Raw genomic sequence first — 23,565 nt, forward strand, 5'->3', positions numbered from 1 at the left:
GGTGGCTCTTCATCAGAAACAGGATAGGCATCATGACTGGCTGAAGCGCCAAATGCAAAGCCTCTTGGTGGATGTCAACCGCATTCGCAATCTTGCCACCAAGAATGCCTTTGTGGACCATGAAACCTCTCGACGCACATGGAAAGGGCTGACGCTGATGTGCTCTGAAGATGATCTTCAAGAGGATGGTTTCTCTGAACGCTTCAAGTTTGACTCCACACCTCCTCGAAGGGCAGTGCTGCGACGAACTCCATCTCTTGAAGACTCTGAGTTCTCTTCCTCTGCTGCCACTGTGAATGCCAGAGTGATCGAGGATGAAGACGATGCTACTTCACCGCCACCTCCTTCAGCGCGCGTTGACACTGCTCCAAGTTCTTCCACACTGCCGAACACCATCGACGACCCTGATGCTTCACCTACTCTTCATGGGAATGAGTAGCTGCTCTATGTCTTCAAACCTTTTTGGTCCTTACTGACAAAAGGGGGAGAAGCATATGAGTTTGATAGTCTTCAAGCGGGTCCATATGGGCGGTTGCTTTATATTTTGCTTCGTGTTTACAACTCATGTTTTGATACATTTGGTTCTTTGAGTTGTAACACTTAAACTCGATGGTCGTCTGCTACTTATTTGCCACTTTGTGATGCGATGATAAATTCCGCATGTGCAACGATAAATTCCGCACTTAGATCATTTTGGCAGACGTCCATTTTCCATTATGCATGTCATTATCTTCGCATACCTTCTCATGCACAATGAATTGTCATCAATAAGTTGAAGAGGATCTCCACAAGTACAACCTGCCATGTGCATTTGCAGTCCAAAAGCAAATTACTTATATGCACATCTTCAGGGGGAGCCCTTGCAACTTATGAAGACAATTCCTTATCCTTTACAATTTCACATAGTATATTCCCCGTTGAAAACTTCAACTAGTTTGTCATCAATCACCAAAAAGGGGAGATTGTAAGTGCATCTAGTGCCACCCCTAGTTGGTTTTGGCGAATTGACGACAAACCTAGTTGAGGGACTAATGTGTTTGTGAGAATTGCAGGATAACACAGGTAGAAGTCCCTCATTGATTCGGTTTTCCTACCAGAGATGACCCCTAAAAATGCATGAAGACATTGATGTCAAAGGTGGTTTATGAAGATATTCTCATTGACGACTATGACAAGAGAAGACGTTCCATGAAGCCTATGGAGCTCGAAGACTTTGATCTTTCGTAGTTCTTTTTTTTTCTCTGTTGAGTCATAGGAACCACCGTACTGTTAAGTGGGGTCCAAGAGAACCAGTCAGAATGACTGAAGTGATGCTTAACCAAAACCTATGTCTTCGAGTGAAGACTATGAGAGCGAATCTTGTCCAGAGTCGGATAAGTCAGCTTTGCTTGTAGCCCAAGTAAAGTTGCCGTGTGAGTTTGAAATCTGACCGTTGGAACACGTGTCAGTTCCTTAGTGACCCAAGGTCATTTCGGACAAATCAGGTCGGGTTGCCTAGTGGCTATAAATAGCCCACCCCCTACAACCACAAACGGTCGGCTGCTCAGAGTTATAGTACGGCTTTTGTCGTTTGAGAGCAACCCACCTCGAAGCCTTTGAGAGAGAATTCCTTGCAAGGATAAAGCCCTAACCACCCAGAGCCAAAGAGTGTTAGGCATCACTTAAGTCTTCCTGTCTGTGTGATCTGAAGACTTATTACACTTGAGGACTGTGAATCCTCCAGCCGGTTAGGCGTCGCATTCTGAGCATCCAAGAGACATTGTGGATCGCCGGTGAACGAAGTCTGTGAAGGTTTGGGAGTCTACCTTGAAGACTTACCAGAGTGATTGGGCGAGGTCTGTGTGACCTTAGCTCAAGGGGAATACGGTGAGGACTGGGTGTCCTGAGCTGCGTGTTCAGGACTGGGTGTCCGGGACTGTGTGTCCTCAGGTTTAAATACCTAGCCGCCCTAACCAGACGTACAGTTGTCACAGCAACTGGAACTGGTCCAACAAATTATTGTCTTCAACGAGTCACTGGTTTCATCCTTCCCTTCCCTTTACTTACTGTTGGTCCTTGTGAAGTCATTGTATGATTGCGCTATCTTTTGTCTTCACTGAGTGACTGCGTGTTCTGTTTGGCTTCATAATATCTTCCTTCCTGATCCTCACTACATTGCTGCTATTAGTCATTGTGCTTTCACTTCATTGAATACTTGACTATGGTTTGCCTAGTGTAGTCTACCTTCCGCTGCATGGTAATAGGTTTATTTCTATCGTTTGTCTTCGAAACTTCCATGTTTTGAAGACTTCCTTAAAAATCGCCTATTCACCCCCCTCTAGTCGATATAACACACTTTCATTAACGGGCACACAAGGCATTCTACACAAGCATGGCAAGAGTATGAGCAGCGGAAAAGGTAAAGCATGCAAGTGCAAGAATGTAAAGGGAATGGGAGTTGGAAAGAGAAAACATAAAGGAGACACGGAGATTTTTGGCGTGGTTCCAATAGGTGGTGCTATTGTACGTCCACGTTGATGGAGACTTCAACCCACGGAGCGTAAAAAGACTGTGGGAGTCCACGGAGGGCACAACCCACGAAGGGTCCACGAAGAAGCAACCTTATCAATTCCACCATGGATTTCGTCCATGAAGGACTAGCCTCTCTCGGGTAGATCTTCACGAAGTATGCGATCTCCTAGCCCTTACAAACTTCTTATTTCAACTCCACATCATCTTGGAGGCTCCCAAGCGACACCTAACCAATCTAGGAGACACCACTTTGCAAAAAGGTAATATATGTTGTCGTTGATGATGAATTACTTGCCCTTGTGCTCCAAATGATAGTCTCCCCAACACCCAATCACTATCTCACAGATTTGGTTATGGTGGAGGAAGTATTTGAGCGGAATGCAACTTGGGGAAGGCTAGAATCAAGGTACAAATGGTTGGATTCAAATCTCTTGATCTCAACACATGACTAGATGGTTCTCTTCTGTGAAAATGTATGGTGGAATTGTAGTCTCGTTCTAATGGCTCTCTTACTAGGTAAGAGGGGGTGGAGGCGTATATATAGACTCCACACGAAATCCAACCATTACACACTTATGACCCATCTCGGTGGCACTGATCAAAAATCTCGGTGAAACCAATCTGTGTAAAAGATATGAACGTTGGAGGTCTCGGTGGGACCGAATGGAAATAACTTGGAGAAACTGAAGTGCAATGGTAAGGTAGAACCTCGTCTCGGTGGCACCGATTGCATCACTAAGCACTTAAGCAACGAGATCCAACCCTGGGTATAGCCTGCGTGGGAGGCAGCGGTGGCAGCACGGGCATGGCATCAAGCTTGTGCAAATAGACAGACCCAGCTTGCAGGAGCAGCATGCGCAACGAGCAGGTACATCACATCCCTGATTATATCTAATTCAACTGTTCAATTTCTGGTCAATAGTTAAACCTGATGGTGTTGTAAAACTGCTTGTATGTAGGGAATCTATAAGAAAATGAAACCAATTTCTGCTTATTTTATAACTCCCCCAATCAATACTGAACTGACTGAATCTGATGTATCTAATCAAGTTTCCGGTGCAAACATACAAGCTCATGTTGTTCTTGAGCCTGAAGTGTCTAATGAACAGACTGCTGATACGTCTCCGTCGTATCTATAATTTTTTATTGTTCCATGCCAATATTCTACAACTTTCATATACTTTTGGCAACTTTTTATACTATTTTTGGGACTAACATATTGATCCAGTGCCCAGTGCCAGTTCCCGTTTGTTGCATGTTTATGTTTCGCAGAAACCCAATATCAAACGGAGTCCAAACGGGATAAAAATGGACGGAGAATTATTTTGGAATATATATGATTTTTGGGAAGTAAAATCAACGTGAGACGGTGCCCGAGGGGGCCACGAGGTAGGGGGCGCTCCCTGGACCCTCGTGGGCAGACGCTCTTCTTTTGCTGCAAGAAAGCTAATTTTATGAGAAAACCTAGGCGAAAGATTCAACCCAATCGGAGTTACGGATCTCCGGATATAAAAGAAACGGTGAAAGGGCAGCAGACGGAGAGCGCAGAAAAAGAGAGAGACAGAGAGACAGATCCAATCTCGGAGGGGCTCTCGCCCCTCCCATGCAATGGAGACCATGGACCATAGGGGAAACTCTTCTCCCATCTAGGGACAAGGTCAAGGAAGAATAAGAAGGAGGGGGGCTCTCTTCCCCTTGCTTCCGGTGGCGCCGGAACACCGCCAGGGGCCATCATCATCACCGTGATCTACACCAACACCTCCGCCATCTTCACCAACATCTCCATCACCTTCCCCCTCTATCTATAGCGGTCCACTCTCCCGCAACCCACTGTACCCTCTACTTGAACATGGTGCTGTATGCTTCATATTATTATCCAATGATGTGTTGCCATGCTATGATGTCTGAGTAGATTTTCGTTGTCCTATTGGTGGTTGATGAATTGCTATGATTAATTTAATTTGCTTATGGTTATGTTGCTGTCCTTTGGTGCCCATCATATGAGCACACGCGTGGATCACACCATAGGGTTAGTTGTATGTTGATAGGACTATGTATTAGAGGGCAAGAGTGACAGAAGCTTCAACCTAGCATAGAAATTGATGCATACGAGATTGAAGGGGGACCAATATATCTTAATGCTATGGTTGGGTTTTACCTGAATGAACTTTAGTAGTTGTGGATGCTTGCTAATAGTTCCAATCATAAGTGCATAGAATTGCAAGTTAGGGATGACATGCTAGCAGTGGCCGCTCCCACATAAAACTTGCTATCGGTCTAGTAAAGTAGTTAATTGCTTAGGGACAATTTCGGAACTCCTACCACCACTTTTCCACACTCATTATATTTACTTTATTGTGTCTTTATATAAACAGCCCCTAGTTTTTATTTACGTGCTCTTTATATTCTTGCAAACCTATCCAGAAACACCTACAAAGTACTCCTAGTTTTATACTTGTTCTAGCTAAAGCGAACGTCAAGCGTGCGTAGAGTTGTATCGGTGGTCGATAGAACTTGAGGGAATATTTGTTCTACCTTTAGCTCCTCGTTGGGTTCGACACTCTTACTTATCAAAAGAGGCTACAATTGATCCCCTATACTTGTGGATTATCAAGACCTTTTTCTGGCGTCGTTGCCGGGAAGCCATAGCGTGGGGTGAATATTCTCGTGTGTGCTTGTTTGCTTTATCACTAAGTAATTTTTATTTGCTGTTCTTAGTTGTTCTTTATCTCTAGTTATGGATATGGAACACGAAATACCAAAAAAATTAGGTTTACTTGCTACTCATGGAGATGGGGAACCTCCTAAAACCCTCGATGCTCGTTATGTGACAGATATTATGTAGTACTTTGACAATCCAGAGAAAACCCCATTCAATTTGGTAATGGGAGTAACGTTGGATCAACGTGAATACTTTAGGGATTATCGCTTGTCACAAAAAGGTAAACTATTATGGGATTAAATTTATATATTGAAGTGGTATGCTCGGCAAGTATGCTTGAGTTATGATTATACTTGTTGCTCTAGGATGAAGGCTCCACACCTTCCCTTTTCATGCAAATTTAATGATAGTAAAACATTAGCTTCTTATGCTAATGGTATATATGATTACTATGATGTGGAATAAGTAGACGAATTTGTTGCTTTTAAGGGTGCTTATGAAATTGAATCTTTGTTTGAAGAGTATGAAGCTTTTGATGATGATATTTATAGGCCTGAAAATTTTGCTATATTGAAATATTGCTATGATAATTATGAATATAATTCCTATATTGATGTGCTTATTGAGAAAGTCTCCACTGTCCAAGAAGAGATTAATATTTTGCAGGAATCTATGGAAGAAGAAATTGATGAAACTATGAGCTCATTGGATGAAAAAGATGAGGAGGAGAGCGAAGAACAAAAGGAGGAAGAGCGGATTGATCACCCGTGCCCACCTTCTAATGAGAGTAACTCTTCAACTCATACATTGTTTAATTTCCCTTCATGCTTACCGAAGGATGAATGCTATGATAATTGCTATGATCCCGTTGATTCTTTTGAAATATCCCTTTTTGATGATGCTTGCTATGCTTGTGGTCAAGATGCCAATATGAATTATGCTTATGGAGATGAACTTGCTATAGTTCCTTATGTTAAACATGAAATTGTTGCTATTGCACCCACGCATGATAGTCCTATTATCTTTTTAAATTCTCCCAACTACACTATATCGGCGAAGTTTGCTTTTATTAAGGATTATATTGATGGGTTGCCTTTTACCGTTGCACATGATGATTTTGATGAATATAATATGCATGTGCTTGCTGATCCTACTTGCAATTATTATGAGAGAGGAACTACATCTCCGCCTCTCCATGTTTCCAACACGAAAAAATTGCAAGAAACTGCTTATACTATGCATTGGCCTTTACTATGTGTGCATGAATTGTTCTTTTATGACATGCCGATGCATAGGAAGAGAGTTAGACTTCGTGATTACATGATATATGTTAATTTGTGCTCACTACTAAATCACAAATCATTGTTAATTAAAATTGGCTTTGATATACCTTGGGATCCGGGTGGATTCATTACTTGAGCACTATATGCCTAGCTTAATGGCTTTAAAGAAAGCGCTGCCAGGGAGACAAATCGGAAGTTTTAGAGAGTCATATATTTCTGTTGAGTGCTTTCATATAGTTTAAAAACAACAAAAATAAAGAGGGGAACCCAAAACTTTTTCAAAAAAAGAAAAGCAAAAGTGAGAAAGACGAGCATTGTTGAAGTGGGAGCTAGCCTTGAACTTTGTTCATGCTCACGGAAACTTTGTGAATCTTGATTACAGAAACTTTTCAACAAAAATAATTATCCCCTTGTACAATTCCATTGTATTATAAAAATAATGTGCCAAGGTTTGCCTTTAGGATGTTTACAATGCTTGATGGTTTGTACGGTGCAGGACAGAAACTTTGGCTGTAGTGCACGATTTTTAGTTTTTTACTGGAACGTCAAATGGTTCTGATTATTTTTGCACTGTTTTTATATACAAATTGTTTATGTTTCCTAATTTTGGCAGAATTTTTCAAGTATCATAAGTATGGTGAATGTTCAGATTATTACAGACTGTTCTGTTTTAGACAGATTCTGTTTTTGATGCATGGTTTGCTTGTTTTGATGAAACTGTCGATTTATATCAGTGGATTAAGCCATGGAAAAGTTATATTACAGTAGCTATAATGCAAAAACAAAATATGAATTGGTTTGCAATGGTACTTAGAGTAGTTTTTTGCTTTATTATACTAATAGATCTTACCGAGTTTTTTGTTGAAGTTTTGTGTGGATGAAGTGTTCGATGATCGAGAAGGTCTCAATGTGAGAAGAAGGAAGAGAGGCAAGAGCTCAAGCTTGGGGATTCCCAAGGCACCCCAAGTAAATATTCAAGTAGACTCAAGCGTCTAAGCTTGGGGATGCCCCGGAAGGCATCCCCTCTTTCTTCAACAAGTATCGGTATGTTTTCGGATTCGTTTCGTTCATGCGATATGTGCAAATCTTGGAGCGTCTTTTGATTTAGTTTTCATTTTTCTTTTATGAACCATGCTGGTATGAGATATTACTTGGTTGATTTATTGAATGCTCATTGCACTTCACTTATATCTTTTGAGTGTGGCTTTATAGAATGCTTCATGTGCTTCACTTATATCATTTGAAGTTTGGATTGCCTGTTTCTCTTCACATAGCAAACCGCCATTTGTAGAATGCTCTTTTGCTTCACTTATACTTGTTAAAGCATGGGCATATCTTTTGTAAAAAGAATTAAACTCTCTTGCTTCACTTATATCTATTTAGAGAGATGACAGGAATTGGTCATTCACATGGTTAGTCATAAAATCCTACATAAAACTTGTAGATCACTGAATATGATATGTTTGATTCCTTGCAATAGTTTTGCGATATAAAGATGGTAATATTAGAGTCATGCTAGTGGGTAGTTGTGGATTGTAGAAATACTTGTGTTGAGGTTTGTGATTCCTGTAGCATGCACGTATGGTGAACCGTTATGTAACAAAGTCGGAGCATGAGGTATTTATTGATTGTCTTCCTTATGAGTGGCGGTCGGGGACGAGCGATGGTCTTTTCCTACCAATCTATCCCCCTGGGGGCATGCGTAGTAGTACTTTGCTTCGAGGGCTAATAAACTTTTGCAATAAGTATATGAGTTCTTTATGACTAATGTGAGTTCATGGATTATACGCACTCTCACCCTTCCATCATTGTTAGCCTCTTTGGTACTGTGCATTGCCCTTTCTCACCTCGAGAGTTGGTGCAAACTTCGCTGGTGCATCCAAACCCCGTGATACGCTACGCTCTATCACACATAAACCTCATTATATCTTCCTCAAAACAGCCACCATACCTACCTATTATGGCATTTCCATAGCCATTCTGAGATATATTGCCATGCAACTTCCATCATCATCATCATATACATGACTTGAGCATTTATTATCATATTGCTTTGCATGATCATAAGATACATAGCATGATGTTTTCATGGCTTGTCCGTTTTTGATGTCATTGCTACGCTAGATCATTGCACATCCCGGTACACCGTCGGAGGCATTCATATAGAGTCATATCTTTGTTCTAGATATCGAGTTGTAATATTGAGTTGTAAGTAAATAGAGGTGTGATGATCATCATTATTAGAGAATTGCCCCAGTGAGGAAAAGATGATGGAGACTATGATTCCCCCACAAGTCGGGATGAGACTCCGGACGGGAAAAAAGAGAAAGGCCAAAAAAAGAGAAGGCCCAAAAAAAGAAGAAAAAAACAAAAAAATGAGAGAAAAAGAGAGAAGGGGCAATGTTACTATCCTTTTACCACACTTGTGCTTCAAAGTAGCATCATGTTCTTCATATAGAGAGTCTCTTGAGTTATCACTTTCATATACTAGTGGGAATTTTCATTATAGAACTTGGCTTGTATATTCCAATGATGGGTTTCCTCAAATTCCCTAGGTCTTCATGAGCAAGCAAGTTGGATGCACACCCACTTAGTTTCAGTTTGATCTTTCATATACTTATAGCTCTAGTGCATCTGTTGCATGGCAATCCCTACTCCTGACATTGACATCAATTAATGGGCATCTCCATAGCCCGTTGATTAGCTGCGTCGATGTGAGACTTTCTCTTTTTTTGTCTTCTCCATATAACCACCATCATATTATTCTATTCCACCTATAGTGTTATGTCCATGGCTTGCGCTCATGTATTGCGTGAGGGTTGAAAAAGCTGAAGCGCGTTAAAAAGTATGAACCAATTGCTCGGCTTGTCATCGGGGTTGTGCATGATGTGAATATTTTGTGTGGTGAAGATGGAGCATAGCCAGACTATATGATTTTGTAGGGATGAGCTTTCTTTGGCTATGTTATTTCGATAAGATATAATTGCTTGGTTAGTAGGCTTGAAGTATTATTGTTTTTATGTCAAATGATAGACTATTGCTTTGAATCACTCGTATCTTAATATTCATGCCATGATTAGATACATGATCAAGATTATGCTAGGTAGCATTCCACATCAAAAAAATTCTTTTTAATCATTTACCTACTCGAGGACGAGCAGGAATTAAGCTTGGGGATGCTAATACGTCTCCGTCGTATCTATAATTTTTTATTGTTCCATGCCAATATTCTACAACTTTCATATACTTTTGGCAACTTTTTATACTATTTTTGGGACTAACATATCGATCCAGTGCCCAGTTCCTGTTTGTTGCATGTTTATGTTTCGCAGAAACCCAATATCAAACGGGGTAAAAACGGACAGAGAATTATTTTGGAATATTTATGATTTTTGGGAAGTAAAATCAACGCGAGATGGTGCCCGAGGGGTCCACAAGGCAGGGGGGCGCGCCTCAGGGGGGCAGGCGCGCCCTGGACCCTCGTGGGCACCCCGTAAGGCGGTTGACGCTCTTCTTTTGCCGCAAGAAATCTATTTTTATGAGAAAAATCTGGGCGAAAGATTCAACCCAATTGGAGTTACGGATCTCCGAATATAAAAGAAACGCTGAAAGGGCAGCAGACGGAGAGCGCAGAAATAGAGAAAGACAAAGAGACAGATCCAATCTCGGAGGGGCTCTCGCCCCTCCCACGCCATGGAGACCATGGACCAGAGGGGAAACCCTTCTTCCATGTAGGGAGAAGGTCAAGGAAGAATAAGAAGGAGGGGGGCTTTCTCCCCCTCGCTTCCAGTGGTGCCAGAACGCCGTCGGGGGCCATCATCATCACCGCGATCTACACCAACACCTCCGCCATCTTCACCAACATCTCCATCACCTTCCCCCCTCTATCTACAGCGGTCCACTCTCCCGCAACCCGCTGTACCCTCTACTTGAACATGGTGCTTTATGCTTCATATTATTATCCAATGATGTGTTGCCATCCTATGATGTTTGAGTAGATTTTCATTGTCCTATCGGTGGTTGATGAGTTGCTATGATTGATTTAATTTGATTGTGGTTATGTTGTTGTCCTTTGGTGCCCATCATATGAGCGCACGCATGGATCACACCATAGGGTTAGTTGTATGTTGATAGGACTATGTATTGGAGGGCAAGAGTGACAGAAGCTTCAACCTAGCATAGAAATTGATGCATACGGGATTGAAGGGGGACCAATATATCTTAATGCTATGATTGGGTTTTACCTTAATGAGCTTTTGTAGTTGTGGATGCTTGCTAATAGTTCCAATCATAAGTGCTTCTAATTCCAAGTCAGGGATGACATGCTAGCAGTGGCCTCTCCCATATAAAACTTCCTATCGGTCTAGTAAAGTACTCCCTCTGTCCCAAAATATAAGAACGTTTTTAACACTACACTAGTGTCAAAAACGTTCTTATATTATGGGACGGAGGGAGTAGTCAATTGCTTAGGGACAATTTCGCAACTCCTACCACCACTTTTCCGCACTCGCTATATTTACTTTATTGTGTCTTTATATAAACAGCCCCTAATTTTTATTTATGTGCTCTTTATATTCTTGCAAACCTATCCAAAAACACCTACAAAGTACTTCTAGTTTTATACTTGTTCTAGGTAAAGCGAATGTCAAGCGTGCGTAGAGTTGTATCGGTGGTCGATAGAACTTGAGGGGATACTTGTTCTACCTTTAGCTCCTCGTTAGGTTCGACACTCTTACTATCGAAAGAGGCTACAATTGATCCCCTATACTTGTGGGTTATCAACTGCTAATGAAGGATTTGATGCAAACATTTTACATGCTCCTGGTGATGAACATATAGTATCTAATGAGGGATCTAATGCAAGCATTTTGCGAGCTCCCATTGAAGGATTTAGTGTCTAATGATGATCTGCTATGTTGAGAGAGACATAGACATTTGTAGGCATTGATGACAAGAAAATTATAGTACATTTTCATTGCTTGAGGAAACATCGAGGCCATCTACCAAAAAGTCCCCGTATCATGACAACATAGCATAAATACTTTTCCAATCTGTTGTTTGAAACTATTGGCATACTTGTGCAGGATAGATATATTGATATGCAGTTTGCGCATTGGTTGTAGGTGCAATTACACTTCGATATTTTCAGCCAGAGAACGAATAATTCAAGCAGGTACAGACCATGTTAGTATTCCTTGTACACCATGTTGCATTTTGTGTTTTTTTGGTGCTTACATAATTTAGTGTTTTATAATCTGAACTACTTTGGATCATTAGCTGGTTTTCAAAGTGCATGTAGCTTCACATTTGTCAAGTAATGTTGATTTTCAGAGTGCAAGTGCCTTCGTATTTTTTAAGTTAAATGTTCGCCCCTGGTAACTTGAATTCGTGGATCCGCCACTGCACACAAATCATACACGCAGGCCAGTACGACAGGCTCACTGCAGTACTGCTTGCGCTTGGGATGTTCCATGTACAAGTCCAGGTTACCACTTGCTTGGATGTGCAGGCTTTGTGCTCCTTGCATCCCCCTCTGCATTTTTGACATGACGAATGGTTGATCAAATAAGAGGAATCAACCTTGCTATTGTACCGGAGGACAGATACTTACAAGTTTATACGGGTGTGCAAGATGTGTACTAGATCCTGTAGCACCGTCATGCTTCACTAAAAAATGGTTTTGCTTGTTTCAGATGATATCTCCAGAAGAAATAAGAGTTAAAGTCAGAGTTGCATAGGCGTGTAAGCTAAGAGAGCGTGAAAGGATATCCAAACATCGTCGGAACAGTGCACAAGGGAGTGATGTGTGGATACCTAGTTCGGGCCGGCGTTTGGGAATGCTCGCCTAGCTAGAGTGCAGGTCACTTCAGAGCCGTTCAGGGTGATGCGCTGGCGTTGGCTGGCCGCGCATGAATGCAGATCTTGAGTGGCAGCGGAGCTCTAGGATGCGGTGGACGAGACCGTTGGTGAAGCCCCAACAGCCTTGGGGGGCGGAGGTGCGACGATGTGCTTGGTGAAGTAGCCCCGATGAGGTGGGAGACGGCGTCGGTGAAGCACACCTGATGCGGTGGAAGTTGGTGTCTGTGAGGCACGTCGGTTGCGGTGGCAGATGTTGTCGGTGGACCACTCGGTGCGGTGGATGAGGGCATAGATGAGGTAGCTCCGGTGTGGTGGTGAAGTGTGACCGTCATCTTCGTCGTCGTCATCCGGCACAGAGGTGGGGAAAGAAACGAGACGAGGGGTGAATCGAACTTTGCTTGGGTTGGTGGCAAATTAGGGATCTGAGCAATTTGGGCGCGGAAGGCAACGGTGGAGAAGGGAGATTTTGCAGGGCTGGAATTGGGGCCGCCAGATATTTCAATCCAAAACATGGAAGCGCAAAAATATTTTGTTGTCATTCTTTTTTTGGGGGGGAAGGGGGAGGGGGGTGGGTGGCTGGGTGCTAAGCGTCTGTACGACACATGCGACCACCACAACACGACCCTGGTCTGCCTAGTGCGCCCACATTTGAGAATGCAAACAAATCTTCTTTCATTTGCAAACGAATCTATATGTATTACCATGCCCGTGTTTTCCTAGCAAATAATTAGTCATTAGAAACGAGATACTATAAATTAATTAATGAGGAGTTATTTGAAAAAAAATCAAAATGGTATCCATGCTAATGTGGATTAGAGTGTGTGTCACATAATTAGTTATTTGAATTAGAGTGTGTGTCACATAGCGATCTCCAATTCTAACGTGGATTTCGCATTTCACGGTATCCACACTACTTTTTTAATACAAATTCATATGTATATGATGGACACCATGGTAGTGAGAAAACTTTGGACGGATTCAAACATATGACCTACAAAATATCACAACAATCGAGTCAATGTCAACTTTTCCAAACCTAGTATGGCACGAATTCAAAATAATTACCCATATGCATGGTCCTCAGTTCAAATCTTATAATGTACACCGAATTGAAACATCAATATTAAGTCTCGTACTATCTACATTCAAATGTCTCCCTCGGCACACACACTACATACTTCCTGTATCGGTCAGTCGTCCTCTCCTAACCATCTTAGGAAGCTATCGGTTTCCGACACACGTTCATTCTTTCTCTCCATGTTACGATCTCTAACTCTCTCAACTACACAACCCCCTTTTTCCACTCTGTTACCAAATGTATTTACCTCACACACCCACCATTGCACTCCATGACGAGCTCTCTCTCTCTCTCTCTCTCTCTCCCTCCCCCCCTCTCTCGTTGGATACATGCATTGCCTATCTAGCCCCCCAACCTCTCGTGCACACGCATGCACATTGTCTATCTAGGTCACTCCCTCGAGACTATCTCACTCTTTCTTCCGCACGGTGGGCCACACTCGCTCAATCTCGCTCTCTTTATTTGAGTCTCGATTAACCTTGTTTTCTTTCACACACAAATGATATGTCTCCCTGTTCGGGTCTCGATCGACACACTCTATACTCTCTCATGCAGATTGTCTATCTAGGTCAGTCCATCCAAGCCGTCCCCACTCTTTCGACCTCATGGCGGGCCACGCTCGCTCAATCTCCCTCTCTCTCCCACTATCTCTCTCTCTCTCTGTATGTCTCGATTGACCTCGCTCTTTCTCGGACAAAAACGATTTATCTCCATGTTTGAGCCCAATTCGACATATTCATATTGTATACTCTCTCACGCACATTGTCTATCTAGGTCACTCTCTCCAACCCGTCTCACTCTTTCGATCGCACGACGACCCACACTAGCTCAATCTCTCTCCCTTTATATATGTAATCAATTGACCTTGCTTCCTCCCACACACAAAATATATCTACATGTCTGTGACTGGATCATCTCTCAAGCTCTATCTTACAGCCCTAACCCTTCCCAAAAGCTCAATTGGACAATATCTCTCCAGAGCATATATATCTTTTCAATGAATGTCGGACCACACTCACTTTGTCTCTCTATCTATATGTGTCTCGATTGACCTCGCTTTCTCACGCCGTATCTTCCACACATTGAAGCTACCTCTCCATCCCTCATAAAGCCGGAGCTATTTACATTGCGAGGGGGACTCCAACCTTGGATTAATTTGTGTAGGCATTTATTCTGGTGGATTTAGATTATATTTTCGTAGCATTCGGCCCACAACTACTCCAAACACCGTTGCAAGCCCCACACCTCCCCCAATTAATTTCCCTCTGGCTCGGTCATCGCTCTCTCACACGTCCTTTCTCGCCTTCAACATTGCACCATGGTATTATTGCAAAAAACTCTGTTGTTCTCTTTAACTATTACAAATAAGCTACAAAACTACACACCGATAGTAAACCTGTAATGGAACAAATTTTGAACCACAAATTAAAGTGCTACAAACTACACACGAAGGGGCCCACCTGTCATGAAACAAATTTGGACCCATATATAAATTAAAAATTAAAAAGGTCGAGGATCGAACATGCGACTAGGGCCTTCAAGCCGCACGTCAATAGGCAACATACGTAGAATATCAATGTTTGTTGTACCCCCCTTTGTTCATATAATATTTTTATATTACCACAGCCTATTTAACGGATAACATGTAATATTATTTTCGTACATTAGTGGGACCGGCTCGTTAGCACGTACTATTCGCCTTCACTTACTGGTGGGTTCCATGTGTGCTCTCTCTCTCCTCCCCTTCTATGTTTTGACGCATGGGCAAACATGAAGAACTCGTGGGCGATGTTGCCGTTAACCATATCTGGACGTGTTCACAAGTTACGGCACCCGTTTCACGTACTATTAGTACTATTCAATGTGTATGTGCAATGCACGTTAATTTGGAAGTATATTAAGTGCATGCGGATATTAAGTAGGATATTATTTGTGTGTTATTATGTGATTAGCACTATTTTGGCATGAAATTAACTGCATGCTAAACGTGTTTAGCACTCGACATTAAAGCAGTCTAGGTCGTTGGATGAGAAGGAATACATGTGGCTTGATGATGTTTTACATTTAATTTGATACGGCTCTAGCAGAACATTCAATCGATCAAACCATAGATTTCGTTCAGTCTGACTTCGACTTTACATTCATACGACGATCGATAAAAAATAAACAGAAATGATAAACGTTCGGATTTTAAGCATGGCAATCCAAACGTTTTTCATGCTAAATTTAGATTATGCAGCGGCGACGGGGGCGTCTTGCGGTGGGAAGTGGCTCCTCTGCCGTGCTCTGTGTGTCGTCGGGCCACTGACTGATGGCGACGGCGACGACAGTGTCTTACGCCATTGTTGGTGTACTCCTGGACGTTGGCCCTAACTTCAAGAAAGGCCACAATGTTCTGGACTTTGGTCTCCAGGAGTTAGTCAACTGGCGGGAGGAGGCGACTGGCGTTGGTGCAAGGAAGCGGTCGATGGCGGCCATCCATGTCATTGAAGGGGGCACTGGCACCGCACAGGGACAGGCGTTGGCAACAGCGAGGCGGAGACATTCGTGTGCACGGGCACCGGCACGGGCGTGCACGTCAGTGCACGCGTAGGCGCATGCGCTGGCAGGTGCACGGGCGCACACGTCAGTGCATGCTCAGGCGCGTGAAAGTCGGCGGGGACCTCGTGAAACCCCGTGGCATCAAGCTCGGGGACAATGTGCGGCTCCTAGCCCATCAATGCCACGGAGATGGGCGCTGACACAGTCGGGGCGACGGGAGCCGGAACGGGAGCAGGGACATGCGCGTCGTCTTTCCGCATGGCCGGTTCAAGCTCGTCCCAAAGTGCCTTATGTTCTAGAGACTCCGGCTGGGTGTCTTCCTCAGGAAACTGGAAGACTAAGGGCAGACCATCGTGATGCGGCATGGCGTACGGTTAGGTCAGGCTGGTTGGAGATAGACGACAGGAGAATCGGAGAGGAAGAGATAAGATTGTAGCGGTACCGGGTAGTGCGGGGTTGATTTAAACTGTTGCGCCGACGACATTAAAAGTGGGAGCAGTTGGGACGAAGGTGGGCGGCGGAGCCTGGTCAAAGGGCTCGCCTCCCGGTGAGCCTGTGCAATGGTCTTCTCGCACGCCTCCCGGTTAGCCGGCGCAGCGGTCTGCTCGCACGCCTCCCGTCGACTCACACGCTTGCTCGGATGGCACCTGCCGATGAGAAGCGGGACTCATGGCGGCACGTAAACGCCCACGGTTTCAATAGTGAAAGCGTTCGCCTTAACATGACAGGTCTTTGTTCCAAAATACCTTGGCTCTTCATTTGTGCAACTTCTCATAAGCAACTTGTCTAAAATTGAAGAAAAAATTACGTAGGAATATTTGTGCCATATCACATGACCATGCTCAGTTTCATGAATTTCCGGTCACTTTTGAATTTTTTGAAATTTAAAATCCAGAATTGAAACAATATCATAACCTGCATCATGCAATAAATTTTCGGGCAATACATCTTTCCTGTTGTATTTGTTAAGAAAGGATTTGGTCAAACATTTTGCTTAGTTAGACTTCAGACAAGTTATATATGCAGAGTAAAAGGATAATCCCTCCATACTAGTGCATTGCCTGATATATTAACTCAAGTACTAGGCACGAACAAACGGGATCAATTCTGTGCTCATCCTGGCCGGCTAGAAAATTCTGGACTAGGTTCCTAATTAAAAAGAAGCAGATTGTCGATTGTCCAGATGTCGAAGCCCTAGAGGCCTTTAAACATAGCATTCGCGACGAATGACTTGCCCGACACCTCGGCCAAGGGTAGTCGAAGTCCATGGTAGACCTGATAGCACTCATGACCCGCTTTTGCGCGGGTGACGATAGCTGGCTAGCCCGTAGCAGCAACAGCGCAAGCGAACCGGGCACTTCCGAAGCCAGGAATAGCAGCGGCAGGCCCCAGCCCAACAAACACAAGCGACACAGTAATAATGACAATACCGAGGACACGTCGGTCAACGCCGGATTCAGCGGCTCTAAGCCCGATCAGCAAAGAAGCCATTCAAAAGAAACAGAGAAGGCTCATCCAGCTTAAACCGAATACTCGAACGACCCTGCCAGATTCACGGCACCTCCGACAAGCCTGCCAATCATAACAACCGAAGTTGTTGGGTCTTTAAACAGGCCGGTAAGTTAAACACCGAACATAAAGAGAAAGGGTCGCCCAACGAGGATGACGGCGAGGAGCCTCGTCCACCGAAAATAGGGGGTCAGAAGAAATTTCCCCCTGAAGTGAAAATGGTGAACATGATATATGCCACCCACATCCCCAAGCGGGAGCGCAAACGTGCGCTAAGGGACGTCTACGCGATAGAGCCAGTCGCCTCCAAGTTCAACCCATGGTCAGTATGTCCGATCACTTTTGATCGTAGAGACCATCCGACCAGTATCCGTCACGGAGGTTCGGCCGCACTAGTCCTCGACCCAATCATCGATGGATTCCACCTTACATGAGTCCTCATGGATGGCGACAGCAGCCTTAACCTGCTTTAGCAGGATACAGTCCGCAAGATGGGTATTGATCCATCAAGGATCAAGCCCACCAAAACTACCTTTAAAGGCGTGATACCCAGTGTAGAGGCCCGCTGCACGGGCTCAATCACATTGGAGGTCGTCTTTGGTTCGTCGGACAACTTCCGGAGTGAAGACTTGATCTTCGACATCACCCCCTTCCGCAGTGGCTATCACGCACTACTCGGACGAACTGCGTTTGCCCGCTTCAATGTTGTCCCGCACTATGCTTATGTCAAACTCAAGAGGCCCGTACCACGCGGTGTAATAACTATCAATGGAAACATGGAACGCTCCCTCCGTACTAAGGAGCACATCGCGGCCTTGGCAGCAGAAGTGTAGAGCGGCCTTCTCAAGCCGAATATTACATTGGCGGTCAAGCCCCCAGACACTATTAAACGAGTCCGGACTACACAGCAGGGCGATAGCCTAGCTCGTCAGGAGCTTGATTAGAAATTCAGCCTCCATCTCAGCTCCAACCAAACTGCGGATCATGTGCCACGCGTACATAACTACGCACTAAAAATACCATGAGCAAAGATGGAGGCATCATAAAGATAAAGTCCACAATACGGCTAGACCATATCCGGGCAGTTATATTTTCTTTTTTACTTGTCCTTTTTATTGTTTCCAGGTTCCTTAGAACCCACGTCGCCTTTTCAATGGTGCCTAGGCCTCTTTTGGGGGCCAACGCCGAGTGATGATCCTCTCGAAGGACAATGCACCAAGGAGAAAAGCAGCGCATAAGCATGGCAGAGCATTTAAAGGGTCTTTAAAGACCACCTCGAAGGACATCCACGCAGCTTTCCCTTGTACTCGGCATGTAAAATAGCCTTGTTGCTTACGACACTAGTTGTAGCAATACATTTTGACGTATCGATAAGACTATAATGAAAACAGTTTTTCAGCCAAACCAATATGGCACTGGCTTATCTCTTAATCTGTGTTTCCCTTCCTCTTTTCCTTTCTTTTATTATCATGTACACCTCGGTATGATTTAAATCGCCAGGAGCTCCATTGAGCCACGTACCTTTAAAAAAATACCAACCAAAGTCCGAACACTCTCAATAAATTTATAATAAGAGCTCCATTTATAATAAGATTATTGCAATCATGCTTTTCATCGAAGGAACTATCAAGTACTAGTCGTCAATCCGTGCACCTGCACGGGCTAGGTTGCGAATTGTTATGTTTTTTATCAGTCTTTACTAACAATTGCAATGACGTAATATTTTGAGAACATGTCCTATTGGAATGATGGAAATGATGATCTCACCAAACCTACACACTTGAAGCCGAATCAGTTCACTTCAAGAATAATATTAGATGAACCATGTTGCCACATGGATTTTTTCATAAGAAAATGGTTTTCCTTATTAAACAATGTCTTGATGAGAAACAGCAATATAACTTCTTAATAGTAGGACAACGGTACGTAGTGCTCGTATCCGTCCCCGTAATTTCCCGAGAGACACCATTTGTTCACTTGGCATTGCATGATGCATCAGTATTGCTGCACCTCGACTCTTTGCCGCCGCTAAAGAACTCCTGCATTGTGTTGTCATTACACACCAGCCCGACAAACTTGTCACCTCCCGTCATTACATTATGATAGTATGCATAAAATGATAGTAGTGATCTAGTGATTGAACAACCATCTAATCTTGATTCACAGGCCCATCTAATTATTTAGCTACACCCAAAATAATCATTTATAGTGATTTTCATGTGACATTGTCTCCTCTTTCATTCATGTGTAATTAGTGATGAAATTAATGAAACATATCGAATTGCTTGGAAAAAAGACTAAGATAACAAAATGTAGTATAAATCCATTGTGTTGTACATGCTTTTATGCTGAAACTAATGTGCTAGAACTGCGTTCTACTCACTTCGTGCAATATCTAAGCAATAAAGGGATAAGTCAAGAAAAGAGATAAATCAAACTCGATGATAAATTGGTTGATATTTTCACCTCTTCCCTAGATGCGGGTTAGAAGACCAAATAATTAATTGATCAGAAGCACGTCATGCCATCCAAAGGAAATACTAAATGATCAAACTACTAATTAAATCTAAGGCTCTTCACTCTTCTATCTAGAATTTGTCTAGTGGTTGACATACATCAAGCATCTTTGGCGAGTTCGACTGAACAAAAATTTGGGCTGAATGAAATCTTAATGTTCATCTATCTATCTTGTGTGCTGACATTGTAGGGTCATTAATCTGAACATGTTAAATTTGTGTTCTTTTTTACAGAGTCACCTTCCATGGTGGCTCCTCGGCAATCATTGTGTTGAACTATTATATCTTGTAGTGGGCGTAGCAGTCACTATTTTATATCACAATCAGTAAGTATGATTTCCTGTTTAATAACTTCATGGCATGCTAAGTTTAAATGCTCTAGCATTTACTTTTTGAGTCTTGATCCCATGGTTAATTGTACTAACAACTCAAAGTGTTATCATTATTTTAATGAAAAGGACAACACTTCATGATTTTAGTAAGAAAAACAAAACAAAACAGTACATCATTTGTGTTCTTGTATGTCACCTACTACTAAAGAAATGGAAATTGCACAATCTACTGGTCTCAATATTTAAAACTTCCAAAGCTAAAAGACGAAATTTTCAAAAGGAAGCTTCTCTAACCTGGTGTAAGCAATGATGCTGCTTGTCAAGAGAAAGAAATCTCGGCAGTGATCCCATGCTAAGAATGAGCTTAGTTTTGGACCAACCATCGTACTGCTTCTTTCTGGGCCGTGTACCACATGATATGTAGATAGATCAACATTATGAACATCCATTTGGTGCCTCTGAGACACCTCACAACTGGTCAAACAACAACTTGCAGCTGGGCGTCTCACTAAAGAACAGACTCTTGTCCATCTAGGTGAAAGCCAAGGCATGGACAGAATAATCCTGGAAGCAAAACAATCATACAATTTTTTTTGCGGGAAAGACAATCATACAATTTAGAAACCTGATAGAAAATAGATTATAATATTCAGGGGATAGACTATGAGGAGAAGAACAAATCTGACAAACAAACCTGAAAACGGGACGTGTAGCCATGAACCATTTAGGAATAGAATCTGAAAAAAAAGAAATCAGTTCCAAGTATATAATATGATAAAGCTAACTGATCTGGCTGACCGTTCCTTGTAAATAGCCAATATCCTAATTCATCAAGTATTGTTGGCAAGTAGAAAACAAAAAACTAACCACGTGATGCAGGATCTATAAATTTCTAGTTCAAATTTTTTTCCAGTACTTGTAGAGTCGCAAACATAGGTAATCTTGTAGGTATATATAGTAGATGTACACCACTTAAATATATAATGTCTCCCGCGGGCTGTAGAATATCTGCAAAAAAGAAAAATATGAATCAAGCGTATAAATATCTAGAGATTGAGCGATCAGAAGAAATTTATGGTCCTACAAAAAGGAGAATACATACGTATCAATGTGATATTGTATAGCTCTTGCTGTTGTGCTGTTTGTGTGCCTGAAGTCTTGCAGCTCGCCTCACGCCTCATATTAGCAGACCGCTCCAAGGTGCCGAGGAGCAGCAACACCACCAGCTCTCCCTGTCGAGGAGCAGTACCGCCGGGCCTTCGAGCACTGGAGCACCCTATAACTGGTCGATGACCACCACCGTGATATTGTAAACTAACCACGTGCTGCAACAACTATAAATTTCTAGTGTAGTCACAAATATAGTAATCTTCTTCTAGTTATACATAGTACATGTACACCACTTAAATATATATTCTCCTGCGGGGTCCAGAATATCTGAAAAAAGAATGCATGAATCAAACGTATAAATATCTAGAAATTGAGCGATCAGAAGAAATTGATGGTCATATGAAAAGGAGAATATATACGTACCAATGTGATATTATATAGCTCTTGCCATTGCGCTGTTTATGTGCCTGAAATCTTGCAGCTCGCCTCATGCCTTCTATTAGCAGACCACTCAAAGGTGTCGTGAAGTCTTGCAGCTCGCCTCACGCCTCCTATTAACAGACCGCTCAAAGGTGCCGAGGAGCAGCAGCACCATCAGCTCTCCGTGTGGAGGAGCAGTACCGCCGGGCCTTCGAGGCCTGGAGCAACCTATAACCGGTCGATGACCACCGTGCAAAATAAAACATGACCAAAACACCTCAACTCGGATGCAAACAGTATATACACACATGTTTCTTTTATTACATTATATTAATATTTCTCCAATGCATGCATGCTATGCCTACATCAAGAGTTATTCATACGGGCACCAGGATTGTTGTTGCATACTGGCATGGCGCCATACACATGCCAGCGATGAGAAGCAACAGAGCAGTCGGTATTGGACTCGGCACCGCCAGTATTGGACTCGCAAAGTCGCAATAAACCCAGTCTGGTGGATGAACAATTTTCTTTCGGATGAGCCAATATGCATCGGTAGATAACTATACGTGATTAGTTGTGCCACCGTAATAGTAAGAATGGTTCAAGTAAATATGCATGTGACAAATCAGCATAGATAAATCAGCACGTGTGATAAGAGAGAAAGAGTAACTAATCCATCAGATCTTGGTCAAACTCAGTATAGAGAAATCAGCACCTGTGATAAGAGAGAGAGTAACTAATCCATCAGATCTTGGTCAAACTCAGCATAGAGAAATCAGCACGTGTGATAAGAGAGAGAGTAACTAATCCATCAGATCTTGGTCAAACTCGCCAGGGACTAAAGATTTGAACGAAATTGCATATGAAGCCATGAGCTATCATGGATTGTTGTCTCCTTGGCTCCAAATCACACAAATAAGCAATACCTGTACATGTAGTGCCATGGAAACAACTCAGAATTATACGGTTTCATCCAATCAAACTGGGGCCGCTAGTGCTGTTGAAAGAACAGTTGAGGGATAGTCGATGGAGTACCGTACCTTGTGATGGGTGGATCAAATGGAGAGCCAGCGATGTAGGCTTCAAACTGGAAGGCGTCGTTCCTTGGTCGTGCTCTAGCCGGAGGAGGGAAGAACGATCAACTGCCATCGATTGGAGGTCTTGGACAGTAGAAACCATGGAAGGAAACAGAGGCTGCTAAGTTAGATTTAAACCTCTACCATAACAATTTGAGATATTTGGCTCTCCGGAGAGATATACGCGAGAGTTTTATCCCTTTTAGATAGTTATTGGTCAGAGATGGTTAGAGTTGGGTCGTGGGAGAGACACGCGTACGTGACAATTTTGGAGAGATTAGGAAATTCTGGTCGTGAGGGTATCCATGAATTTTTTATTGGGAGATATCCAGGAGATTCTTTTTTCTTTTTTCAGAGAAACATGAGAGATTGGATCTGAACCATAGTTTTGGCCGTGAGGGACATATCAATGAGATTTTTTTTCTTTTTGGCCGTGAGGGACATATAAATGCGATTTTTTTCCTTTTTTGAGAGATACATGCGTTTTTCTTTTTTTGGGAGATAGTACATGAGAGATTGGATCTGAACGTAATTTGGGCCATGAGGGATATATCAGTGAGTTTTTCTTTTTCTTTTTTGAGAGATCCATGAGAGATTGGATCTGAACCGTAATAACTCGGTCCCACCAGATTAATGGCTCATAAAATCTAATTAATGTGGGAATT

The 23,565-nt window shown here is 42.8% G+C and overlaps 1 long non-coding RNA gene across 3 annotated transcripts; it reads right to left on the reverse strand.

Moving 5' to 3' along the window:
• Nucleotides 1–19,226: 19,226 nt before the first annotated feature.
• Nucleotides 19,227–23,116, reverse strand: LOC123188284 (uncharacterized). 3 transcript variants are annotated; one of them, XR_006494492.1, is made up of 8 exons: nucleotides 22,865–23,114; nucleotides 22,187–22,750; nucleotides 21,825–22,049; nucleotides 21,394–21,728; nucleotides 21,159–21,299; nucleotides 20,986–21,028; nucleotides 20,586–20,855; nucleotides 19,232–19,482 (listed from the first exon to the last, which is right to left on the reverse strand). It is a non-coding gene; the product is annotated as an uncharacterized lncRNA (long non-coding RNA). The 3 variants fall into 3 exon arrangements; XR_006494491.1 differs by having other exon boundaries at nucleotides 19,227–19,482; nucleotides 21,825–22,750; nucleotides 22,865–23,116; XR_006494493.1 differs by lacking the exon at nucleotides 21,159–21,299 and having other exon boundaries at nucleotides 19,230–19,482; nucleotides 21,825–22,750; nucleotides 22,865–23,115.
• Nucleotides 23,117–23,565: the final 449 nt, after the last annotated feature.

This window comes from Triticum aestivum, chromosome 2A, assembly GCF_018294505.1.
Source record: "Triticum aestivum cultivar Chinese Spring chromosome 2A, IWGSC CS RefSeq v2.1, whole genome shotgun sequence".
Lineage (NCBI taxonomy): Eukaryota > Viridiplantae > Streptophyta > Magnoliopsida > Poales > Poaceae > Triticum > Triticum aestivum.